At 42.3% G+C, this 11,646-nt stretch overlaps 9 non-coding genes across 9 annotated transcripts; all 9 read right to left on the bottom strand.

Annotated features, from left to right (window-relative positions):
• Window positions 1-708: 708 nt before the first annotated feature.
• On the bottom strand, window positions 709-781 carry trnaf-gaa (transfer RNA phenylalanine (anticodon GAA)). Its single transcript has one exon. It is a non-coding gene; the product is annotated as a tRNA-Phe (tRNA).
• A 1,352-nt stretch (window positions 782-2,133) lies between these two features.
• Window positions 2,134-2,206, bottom strand: trnaf-gaa (transfer RNA phenylalanine (anticodon GAA)). The gene has a single exon. It is a non-coding gene; the product is annotated as a tRNA-Phe (tRNA).
• Window positions 2,207-3,142: 936 nt separating this feature from the next.
• On the bottom strand, window positions 3,143-3,215 carry trnaf-gaa (transfer RNA phenylalanine (anticodon GAA)). Its single transcript has one exon. It is a non-coding gene; the product is annotated as a tRNA-Phe (tRNA).
• Window positions 3,216-4,166: 951 nt separating this feature from the next.
• On the bottom strand, window positions 4,167-4,239 carry trnaf-aaa (transfer RNA phenylalanine (anticodon AAA)). The gene has a single exon. It is a non-coding gene; the product is annotated as a tRNA-Phe (tRNA).
• Window positions 4,240-5,188: 949 nt separating this feature from the next.
• On the bottom strand, window positions 5,189-5,261 carry trnaf-gaa (transfer RNA phenylalanine (anticodon GAA)). Its single transcript has one exon. It is a non-coding gene; the product is annotated as a tRNA-Phe (tRNA).
• Window positions 5,262-6,629: 1,368 nt separating this feature from the next.
• Window positions 6,630-6,702, bottom strand: trnaf-gaa (transfer RNA phenylalanine (anticodon GAA)). Its single transcript has one exon. It is a non-coding gene; the product is annotated as a tRNA-Phe (tRNA).
• Window positions 6,703-8,065: 1,363 nt separating this feature from the next.
• Window positions 8,066-8,138, bottom strand: trnaf-gaa (transfer RNA phenylalanine (anticodon GAA)). The gene has a single exon. It is a non-coding gene; the product is annotated as a tRNA-Phe (tRNA).
• Window positions 8,139-8,483: 345 nt separating this feature from the next.
• trnaf-gaa (transfer RNA phenylalanine (anticodon GAA)) lies at window positions 8,484-8,555 on the bottom strand. The gene has a single exon. It is a non-coding gene; the product is annotated as a tRNA-Phe (tRNA).
• A 1,946-nt stretch (window positions 8,556-10,501) lies between these two features.
• On the bottom strand, window positions 10,502-10,574 carry trnaf-gaa (transfer RNA phenylalanine (anticodon GAA)). Its single transcript has one exon. It is a non-coding gene; the product is annotated as a tRNA-Phe (tRNA).
• Between the last annotated feature and the right edge of the window lie 1,072 nt (window positions 10,575-11,646).

Below are 11,646 nucleotides of genomic sequence, written 5' to 3'. Positions count from 1 at the left end.
TCATGGACCTGGCAAGCAGGGTATTGCAGCATGACCCACCCACGTACAGTATTTTTCTCTCATGCAACCTATGTGAAGGGGGAAATAGACAATTCTTCAAAAGTCTTGGGCAAGTATGGAAACAACAATGAAGGTTAAACTGACATTGGAGCTCAATTCACTGGATTTTCATTCCAGACTGATAACCATTACAGCATGGAACTGATATTTGCTCAAAAGCGCAAACCTGGGAGTGGACAGGCAAAATGCTTTTTGGAAATTGGCAAGAGAAAAGTAGTGAAGAGCAATAGCTGCCAAGAACCTGGATTGAACCAGGGACCTTTAGATCTTCAATCTAACACTCTCCCAACTGAGCTATTTCAACATTTAACTTCAGAACCCTTGGATTTACACCATGTCACTCTTTTTTACATAAGTGCATGGGAAGTACTCATGGGCCTGGGTAGCAGGGTATTGCAGCATGACACACCCACGTACAGTATTTTTCTCTCATGCAACCTATGTGAAGGGGAAATCGACAATTCTTCAAAAGTCTTGGGCAAGTATGGAAACAACAATGAAGGTTACAGTGACATTGGAGCTCAATTCTCTGGATTTTCATTCCATTACAGCATGGAACTGATATTTGCTCAAAATCACAAACCTGGGAGTGGACAGGCAAAATGCTTTTTGGAAATTGGCAAGAGAAAAGTAGTCAAGAGCAATAGCTGCCAAAACCCGGGAACGAACCAGGGACCTTTAGATCTTCAGTCTAGCACTCTCCCAACTGAGCTATTTCGGCATTTCACTACAAAACGCATGGATTTACACCATGTCACTCTTTTTTACACAAGTGCATGGGGAAGTACTCATGGGCCTGGCGAGCAGGGTATTGCACATGACCCCCCCACGTACAGTATTTTTCTCTCATGCAAACTATGTGAATGTGGAAATAGACAATTCTTCAAAAGTCTTGGGCAAGTATGGAAACAACAATGAAAGTTACAGTGACATTGGAGCTCAATTCACTGGATTTACATCCAAGACTGAAAACCATTACAGCATGGAACTGATATTTGCTCAAAAGCGCAAACCTGGGAGTGGACAGGCAAAATGCTTTTTGGAAATTGGTAAGAGAAAGGCACACTTTAGGACTTTTGATGGGAATTTCAACAGACAACCTAACAAGTGGGCACAAAAAGCAAAGGAGCTTCCTCTAAGATGCTGAACTACAAGTTCTTCATTCCAAATGCATGGATCCCCTGTGACTAGAGAGTTTAATTGCTCTTTGGAAAGGAGTTGAAACAAAAGCAGTCAAGAGCGATAGCTGCTGAAACCCGGGATCGAACCAGGGACCTTCAGTGTAAAGATCTCCAATCTGAGCTTTTTGGCATCTTCACTTAAAATCTCATGGATTTACACTATGTCACTCTTTTTTACATAAGTGCATGTGGAAGTACTCATGGACCTGGCAAGCAGGGTATTGCAGCATGACCCACCCAAGTACAGTATTTTTCTCTCATGCAACCTATGTGAAGGGGAAATCGACAATTCTTCAAAAGTCTTGGGCAAGTATGGAAACAACAATGAAGGTTACACTGACATTGGAGCTCAATTCTCTGGATTTTCATTCCATTATAGCATGGAACTGATATTTGCTCAAAAGCGCAAACCTGGGAGTGGACAGGCAAAATGCTTTTTGGAAATTGGCAAGAGAAAAGTAGTGAAGAGCAATAGCTGCCAAGAACCTGGATTGAACCAGGGACCTTTAGATCTTCAATCTAACACTCTCCCAACTGAGCTATTTCAACATTTAACTTCAGAACCCTTGGATTTACACCATGTCACTCTTTTTTACATAAGTGCATGGGAAGTACTCATGGGCCTGGGTAGCAGGGTATTGCAGCATGACACACCCACGTACAGTATTTTTCTCTCATGCAACCTATGTGAAGGGGAAATCGACAATTCTTCAAAAGTCTTGGGCAAGTATGGAAACAACAATGAAGGTTACAGTGACATTGGAGCTCAATTCTCTGGATTTTCATTCCATTACAGCATGGAACTGATATTTGCTCAAAATCACAAACCTGGGAGTGGACAGGCAAAATGCTTTTTGAAATTGGCAAGAGAAAAGTAGTCAAGAGCAATAGCTGCCAAAACCCGGGAACGAACCAGGGACCTTTAGATCTTCAGTCTAGCACTCTCCCAACTGAGCTATTTCAGCATTTCACTACAGAGGTCATGGATTTACACCATGTCACTCTTTTTATATAAGTGCATGGGGAAGTACTCATGGGCCTGGCGAGCAGGGTATTGCAGCATGACCCACCCATGTACAGTATTTTTCTCTCATGCAACCTATGTGAAGGGGAAATCGACAATTCTTCAAAAGTCTTGGGCAAGTATGGAAACAACAATGAAAGTTACAGTGACATTGGAGCTCAATTCACTGGATTTACATTCCAGACTGAAAACCATTACAGCATGGAACTGATATTTGCTCAAAAGCGCAAACCTGGGAGTGGACAGGCAAAATGCTTTTTGGAAATTGGTAAGAGAAAGGCACACTTTAGGACTTTTGATGGGAATTTCAACAGACAACCTCACAAGTGGGCACAAAAAGCAAAGGAGCTTCCTCTAAGATGTGAACTACAAGTTCTTCATTCCAAATGCATGGATCCCCTGTGACTAGAGAGTTTAATTGCTCTTTGGAAAGGAGTTGAAACAAAAGCAGTCAAGAGCTGATAGCTGCTGAAACCCGGATCGAACCAGGAACCTTCAGTGTAAAGATCTCCAATCTGAGCTTTTTGGCATCTTCACTTAAAATCTCATGGATTTACACTATGTCACTCTTTTTTTACATAAGTGCATGTGGAAGTACTCATGGACCTGGCAAGCAGGGTATTGCAGCATAACCCACCCAAGTACAGTATTTTTCTCTCATGCAACCTATGTGAAGGGGGAAATCGACAATTCTTCAAAAGTCTTGGGCAAGTATGGAAACAACAATGAAGGTTACACTGACATTGGAGCTCAATTCTCTGGATTTTCATTCCATTACAGCATGGAACTGATATTTGCTCAAAAGCGCAAACCTGGGAGTGGACAGGCAAAATGCTTTTTGGAAATTGGCAAGAGAAAAGTAGTCAAGAGCAACAGCTGCCGAAACCCGGGATCAAACCAGGAACCTTTAGATCTTCAGTCTAACGCTCTCCCAACTGAGCTATTTCGGCATTTCACTACAAAGCGCATGGATTTACACCATGTCACTCTTTTTTACACAAGTGCATGGGGAAGTACTCATGGGCCTGGCGAGCAGGGTATTGCACATGACCCCCCCACGTACAGTATTTTTCTCTCATGCAAACTATGTGAATGTGGAAATAGACAATTCTTCAAAAGTCTTGGGCAAGTATGGAAACAACAATGAAAGTTACAGTGACATTGGAGCTCAATTCACTGGATTTACATCCAAGACTGAAAACCATTACAGCATGGAACTGATATTTGCTCAAAAGCGCAAACCTGGGAGTGGACAGGCAAAATGCTTTTTGGAAATTGGTAAGAGAAAGGCACACTTTAGGACTTTTGATGGGAATTTCAACAGACAACCTCACAAGTGGGCACAAAAAGCAAAGGAGCTTCCTCTAAGATGTGAACTACAAGTTCTTCATTCCAAATGCATGGATCCCCTGTGACTAGAGAGTTTAATTGCTCTTTGGAAAGGAGTTGAAACAAAAGCAGTCAAGAGCTGATAGCTGCCGAAACCCGGGATAGAAGCAGGGACCTTCAGTGTAAAGATCTCCAATCTGAGCTTTTTTGGCATCTTCACTTAAAATCTCATGGATTTACACTATGTCACTCTTTTTTTACATAAGTGCATGGGGAAGTACTCATGGACCTGGCGAGCAGGGTATTGCAGCATGACCCACCCACGTACAGTATTTTTCTCTCATGCAACCTATGTGAAGGGGGAAATCGACAATTCTTCAAAAGTCTTGGGCAAGTATGGAAACAACAATGAAGGTTACACTGACATTGGAGCTCAATTCACTGGATTTTCATTCCAGACTGATAACCATTACAGCATGGAACTGATATTTGCTCAAAAGCGCAAACCTGGGAGTGGACAGGCAAAATGCTTTTTGGAAATTGGCAAGAGAAATGTAGTCAAGAGCAATAGCTGCCGAAACCCCGGATCGAACCAGGGACCTTTAGATCTTTAGTCTAACGCTCTCCCATCTGAGCTATTTTGGCATTTCACTACAGAGCTCCTGGATTTACACCATGTCACTCTTTTTTACAGAAGTTCATGGGGAAGTACTCATGGGCCTGGCGAGCAGGGTATTGCACATGACCCCCCCACGTACAGTATTTTTCTCTCATGCAAACTATGTGAATGTGGAAATAGACAATTCTTCAAAAGTCTTGGGCAAGTATGGAAACAACAATGAAAGTTACAGTGACATTGGAGCTCAATTCACTGGATTTACATCCAAGACTGAAAACCATTACAGCATGGAACTGATATTTGCTCAAAAGCGCAAACCTGGGAGTGGACAGGCAAAATGCTTTTTGAAATTGGTAAGAGAAAGGCACACTTTAGGACTTTTGATGGGAATTTCAACAGACAACCTCACAAGTGGGCACAAAAAGCAAAGGAGCTTCCTCTAAGATGTGAACTACAAGTTCTTCATTCCGAATGCATGGATCCCCTGTGACTAGAGAGTTTAATTGCTCTTTGGAAAGGAGTTGAAACAAAAGCAGTCAAGAGCTGATAGCTGCCGAAACCCGGATAGAAGCAGGGACCTTCAGTGTAAAGATCTCCAATCTGAGCTTTTTTGGCATCTTCACTTAAAATCTCATGGATTTACACTATGTCACTCTTTTTTTACATAAGTGCATGTGGAAGTACTCATGGACCTGGCAAGCAGGGTATTGCAGCATGACCCACCCACGTACAGTATTTTTCTCTCATGCCACCTATGTGAAGGGGGAAATAGACAATTCTTCAAAAGTCTTGGGCAAGTATGGAAACAACAATGAAGGTTAAACTGACATTGGAGCTCAATTCACTGGATTTTCATTCCAGACTGATAACCATTACAGCATGGAACTGATAGTTGCTCAAAAGCGCAAACCTGGGAGTGGACAGGCAAAATGCTTTTTGGAAATTGGCAAGAGAAAAGTTGTCAAGAGCAATAGCTGCTGAAACCCGGGATCGAACCAGAGACCTTCAGATCTTCAGTCTAACGCTCTCCCAACTGAGCTATTTCAGCATTTCACTACATAGCTCATGGATTTACACCATGTCACTCTTTTTTACACAAGTGCATGGGGAAGTACTCATGGGCCTGGCGAGCAGGGTATTGCACATGACCCCCCCACGTACAGTATTTTTCTCTCATGCAAACTATGTGAATGTGGAAATAGACAATTCTTCAAAAGTCTTGGGCAAGTATGGAAACAACAATGAAAGTTACAGTGACATTGGAGCTCAATTCACTGGATTTACATCCAAGACTGAAAACCATTACAGCATGGAACTGATATTTGCTCAAAAGCGCAAACCTGGGAGTGGACAGGCAAAATGCTTTTTGGAAATTGGTAAGAGAAAGGCACACTTTAGGACTTTTGATGGGAATTTCAACAGACAACCTAACAAGTGGGCACAAAAAGCAAAGGAGCTTCCTCTAAGATGCGAACTACAAGTTCTTCATTCCAAATGCATGGATCCCCTGTGACTAGAGAGTTTAATTGCTCTTTGGAAAGGAGTTGAAACAAAAGCAGTCAAGAGCGATAGCTGCCAAAACCCGGGATTGAACCAGGGACCTTCAGTGTAAAGATCTCAAATCTGAGCTTTTTTGGCATCTTCACTTAAAATCTCATGGATTTACACTATGTCACTCTTTTTTTACATAAGTGAATGTGGAAGTACTCATGGACCTGGCAGGCAGGGTATTGCAGCATGACCCACCCACGTACAGTATTTTTCTCTCATGCAACCTATGTGAAGGGGGAAATAGACAATTCTTCAAAAGTCTTGGGCAAGTATGGAAACAACAATGAAGGTTAAACTGACATTGGAGCTCAATTCACTGGATTTTCATTCCAGACTGATAACCATTACAGCATGGAACTGATATTTGCTCAAAAGCGCAAACCTGGGAGTGGACAGGCAAAATGCTTTTTGGAAATTGGCAAGAGAAAAGTAGTGAAGAGCAATAGCTGCCAAGAACCTGGATTGAACCAGGGACCTTTAGATCTTCAGTCTAACACTCTCCAAACTGAGCTATTTCAACATTTAACTTCAGAACCCTTGGATTTACACCATGTCACTCTTTTTTACATAAGTGCATGGGAAGTACTCATGGGCCTGGGTAGCAGGGTATTGCAGCATGACCCACCCACGTACAGTATTTTTCTCTCATGCAACCTATGTGAAGGGGGAAATCAACAATTCTTCAAAAGTCTTGGGCAAGTATGGAAACAACAATGAAGGTTACACTGACATTGGAGCTCAATTCTCTGGATTTTCATTCCATTACAGCATGGAACTGATAGTTGCTCAAAAGCGCAAACCTGGGAGTGGACAGGCAAAATGCTTTTTGGAAATTGGCAAGAGAAAAGTTGTCAAGAGCAACAGCTGCCGAAACCCGGGATCGAACCAGGGACCTTTAGATCTTCAGTCTAACACTCTCCCAACTGAGTTATTTCGGCATTTCACTACATAGCTCATGGATTTACACCATGTCACTCTTTTTTACACAAGTGCATGGGGAAGTACTCATGGGCCTGGCGAGCAGGGTATTGCACATGACCCCCCCACGTACAGTATTTTTCTCTCATGCAAACTATGTGAATGTGGAAATAGACAATTCTTCAAAAGTCTTGGGCAAGTATGGAAACAACAATGAAAGTTACAGTGACATTGGAGCTCAATTCACTGGATTTACATTCCAGACTGAAAACCATTACAGCATGGAACTGATATTTGCTCAAAAGCGCAAACCTGGGAGTGGACAGGCAAAATGCTTTTTGAAATTGGTAAGAGAAAGGCACACTTTAGGACTTTTGATGGGAATTTCAACAGACAACCTCACAAGTGGGCACAAAAAGCAAAGGAGCTTCCTCTAAGATGTGAACTACAAGTTCTTCATTCCAAATGCATGGATCCCCTGTGACTAGAGAGTTTAATTGCTCTTTGGAAAGGAGTTGAAACAAAAGCAGTCAAGAGCTGATAGCTGCCGAAACCCGGATCGAACCAGGGACCTTCAGTGTAAAGATCTCCAATCTGAGCTTTTTGGCATCTTCACTTAAAATCTCATGGATTTACACTATGTCACTCTTTTTTACTTAAGTGCATGTGGAAGTACTCATGGACCTGGCAAGCAGGGTATTGCAGCATGACCCACCCACGTACAGTATTTTTCTCTCATGCAACCTATGTGAAGGGGAAATAGACAATTCTTCAAAAGTCTTGGGCAAGTATGGAAACAACAATGAAGGTTAAACTGACATTGGAGCTCAATTCACTGGATTTTCATTCCAGACTGATAACCATTACAGCATGGAACTGATATTTGCTCAAAAGCGCAAACCTGGGAGTGGACAGGCAAAATGCTTTTTGAAATTGGCAAGAGAAAAGTAGTGAAGAGCAATAGCTGCCAAGAACCTGGATTGAACCAGGGACCTTTAGATCTTCAGTCTAACACTCTCCCAACTGAGCTATTTCAACATTTAACTTCAGAACCCTTGGATTTACACCATGTCACTCTTTTTTACATAAGTGCATGGGAAGTACTCATGGGCCTGGGTAGCAGGGTATTGCAGCATGACCCACCCACGTACAGTATTTTTCTCTCATGCAACCTATGTGAAGGGGGAAATCGACAATTCTTCAAAAGTCTTGGGCAAGTATGGAAACAACAATGAAGGTTACAGTGACATTGGAGCTCAATTCTCTGGATTTTCATTCCATTACAGCATGGAACTGATATTTGCTCAAAAGCACAAACCTGGGAGTGGACAGGCAAAATGCTTTTTGGAAATTGGCAAGAGAAAAGTAGTCAAGAGCAATAGCTGCCAAAACCCGGGAACGAACCAGGGACCTTTAGATCTTCAGTCTAGCACTCTCCCAACTGAGCTATTTCAGCATTTCACTACAGAGGTCATGGATTTACACCATGTCACTCTTTTTTACATAAGTGCATGGGGAAGTACTCATGGGCCTGGCGAGCAGGGTATTGCAGCATGACCCACCCACGTACAGTATTTTTCTCTCATGCAACCTATGTGAAGGGGGAAATCGACAATTCTTCAAAAGTCTTGGGCAAGTATGGAAACAACAATGAAGGTTACACTGACATTGGAGCTCAATTCTCTGGATTTTCATTCCATTACAGCATGGAACTGATAGTTGCTCAAAAGCGCAAACCTGGGAGTGGACAGGCAAAATGCTTTTTGAAATTGGCAAGAGAAAAGTTGTCAAGAGCAATAGCTGCCGAAACCGGGATCGAACCAGGGACCTTTAGATCTTCAGTCTAACACTCTCCCCACTGAGTTATTTCGGCATTTCACTACATAGCTCATGGATTTACACCATGTCACTCTTTTTTACACAAGTGCATGGGGAAGTACTCATGGACCTGGCGAGCAGGGTATTGCACATGACCCCCCCACGTACAGTATTTTTCTCTCATGCAAACTATGTGAATGTGGAAATAGACAATTCTTCAAAAGTCTTGGGCAAGTATGGAAACAACAATGAAAGTTACAGTGACATTGGAGCTCAATTCACTGGATTTACATTCCAGACTGAAAACCATTACAGCATGGAACTGATATTTGCTCAAAAGCGCAAACCTGGGAGTGGACAGGCAAAATGCTTTTTGGAAATTGGTAAGAGAAAGGCACACTTTAGGACTTTTGATGGGAATTTCAACAGACAACCTCACAAGTGGGCACAAAAAGCAAAGGAGCTTCCTCTAAGATGTGAACTACAAGTTCTTCATTCCAAATGCATGGATCCCCTGTGACTAGAGAGTTTAATTGCTCTTTGGAAAGGAGTTGAAACAAAAGCAGTCAAGAGCGATAGCTGCTGAAACCTGGGATCGAACCAGGGACCTTCAGTGTAAAGATCTCCAATCTGAGCTTTTTTGGCATCTTCACTTAAAATCTCATGGATTTACACTATGTCAATCTTTTTTTACATAAGTGCATGTGGAAGTACTCATGGATCTGGCAAGCAGGGTATTGCACATGACCCCCCCACGTACAGTATTTTTCTCTCATGCAAACTATGTGAATGTGGAAATAGACAATTCTTCAAAAGTCTTGGGCAAGTATGGAAACAACAATGAAAGTTACAGTGACATTGGAGCTCAATTCACTGGATTTACATCCAAGACTGAAAACCATTACAGCATGGAACTGATATTTGCTCAAAAGCGCAAACCTGGGAGTGGACAGGCAAAATGCTTTTTGGAAATTGGTAAGAGAAAGGCACACTTTAGGACTTTTGATGGGAATTTCAACAGACAACCTAACAAGTGGGCACAAAAAGCAAAGGAGCTTCCTCTAAGATGCGAACTACAAGTTCTTCATTCCAAATGCATGGATCCCCTGTGACTAGAGAGTTTAACTGCTCTTTGGAAAGGAGTTGAAACAAAAGCAGTCAAGAGCGATAGCTGCCGAAACCCGGGATTGAACCAGGGACCTTCAGTGTAAAGATCTCCAATCTGAGCTTTTTTGGCATCTTCACTTAAAATCTCATGGATTTACACTATGTCACTCTTTTTTTACATAAGTGCATGTGGAAGTACTCATGGACCTGGCAGGCAGGGTATTGCAGCATGACCCACCCACGTACAGTATTTTTCTCTCATGCAACCTATGTGAAGGGGGAAATCGACAATTCTTCAAAAGTCTTGGGCAAGTATGGAAACAACAATGAAGGTTACACTGACATTGGAGCTCAATTCTCTGGATTTTCATTCCATTACAGCATGGAACTGATAGTTGCTCAAAAGCGCAAACCTGGGAGTGGACAGGCAAAATGCTATTTGGAAATTGGCAAGAGAAAAGTAGTGAAGAGCAACAGCTGCCAAGACCCAGGATTGAACCAGGAACCTTTTGATCTTCAGTCTAACACTCTCCCAACTGAGCTATTTCAGCATTTAACTTCAGAAACTTGGATTTACACCATGTCACTCTTTTTACATAAGTGCATGGGAAGTACTCATGGGCCTGGGTAGCAGGGTATTGCAGCATGACCCACCCACGTACAGTATTTTTCTCTCATGCAACCTATGTGAAGGGGGAAATCGACAATTCTTCAAAAGTCTTGGGCAAGTATGGAAACAACAATGAAGGTTACACTGACATTGGAGCTCAATTCTCTGGATTTTCATTCCATTACAGCATGGAACTGATATTTGCTCAAAAGCACAAACCTGGGAGTGGACAGGCAAAATGCTTTTTGGAAATTGGCAAGAGAAAAGTAGTCAAGAGCAATAGCTGCCAAAACCCGGGAACGAACCAGGGACCTTTAGATCTTCAGTCTAGCACTCTCCCAACTGAGCTATTTCAGCATTTCACTACAGAGGTCATGGATTTACACCATGTCACTCTTTTTTACATAAGTGCATGGGGAAGTACTCATGGGCCTGGCGAGCAGGGTATTGCAGCATGACCCACCCACGTACAGTATTTTTCTCTCATGCAACCTATGTGAAGGGGGAAATCGACAATTCTTCAAAAGTCTTGGGCAAGTATGGAAACAACAATGAAGGTTAAACTGACATTGGAGCTCAATTCACTGGATTTTCATTCCAGACTGATAACCATTACAGCATGGAACTGATATTTGCTCAAAAGCGCAAACCTGGGAGTGGACAGGCAAAATGCTTTTTGGAAATTGGCAAGAGAAAAGTAGTCAAGAGCAATAGTTGCCAAAACACGGAATCGAACCAGTGACCTTTAGATCTTCTGTCTAACACTCTCCCAACTGAGCTATTTCGGCATTTCACTACATAGCTCATGGATTTACACCATGTCACTCTATTTTACAGAAGTGCATGGGGAAGTACTCATGGGCCTGGGGAGCAGGGTATTGCACATGACCCCCCCACGTACAGTATTTTTCTCTCATGCAAACTATGTGAATGTGGAAATAGACAATTCTTCAAAAGTCTTGGGCAAGTATGGAAACAACAATGAAAGTTACAGTGACATTGGAGCTCAATTCACTGGATTTACATCCAAGACTGAAAACCATTACAGCATGGAACTGATATTTGCTCAAAAGCTCAAACCTGGGAGTGGACAGGCAAAATGCTTTTTGGAAATTGGTAAGAGAAAGGCACACTTTAGGACTTTTGATGGGAATTTCAACAGACAACCTCACAAGTGGGCACAAAAAGGAAAGGAGCTTCCTCTTAGATGTGAACTACAAGTTCTTCATTCCAAATGCATAGATCCCCTGTGACTAGAGAGCTTAATTGCTCTTTGGAAAGGAGTTGAAACAATAGCAGTAAAGAGCGATAGCTGCTGAAACTCAGGATTGTACCAGGGACTTTTGGACCTGCAGTCTAATGCTTTCCCAAATAAGCTATTTCGGCATTTTCCTTAAAATCTCATGGATTTACACCATGTTCCTCTTTT

This window comes from Xyrauchen texanus, chromosome 28 (genome assembly GCF_025860055.1).
Source record: "Xyrauchen texanus isolate HMW12.3.18 chromosome 28, RBS_HiC_50CHRs, whole genome shotgun sequence".
Taxonomy (NCBI): Eukaryota; Metazoa; Chordata; class Actinopteri; order Cypriniformes; family Catostomidae; genus Xyrauchen; species Xyrauchen texanus.
Note: the sequence above shows the minus strand (reverse complement) of the source record. Positions and strands in the feature narration are given on the sequence as shown.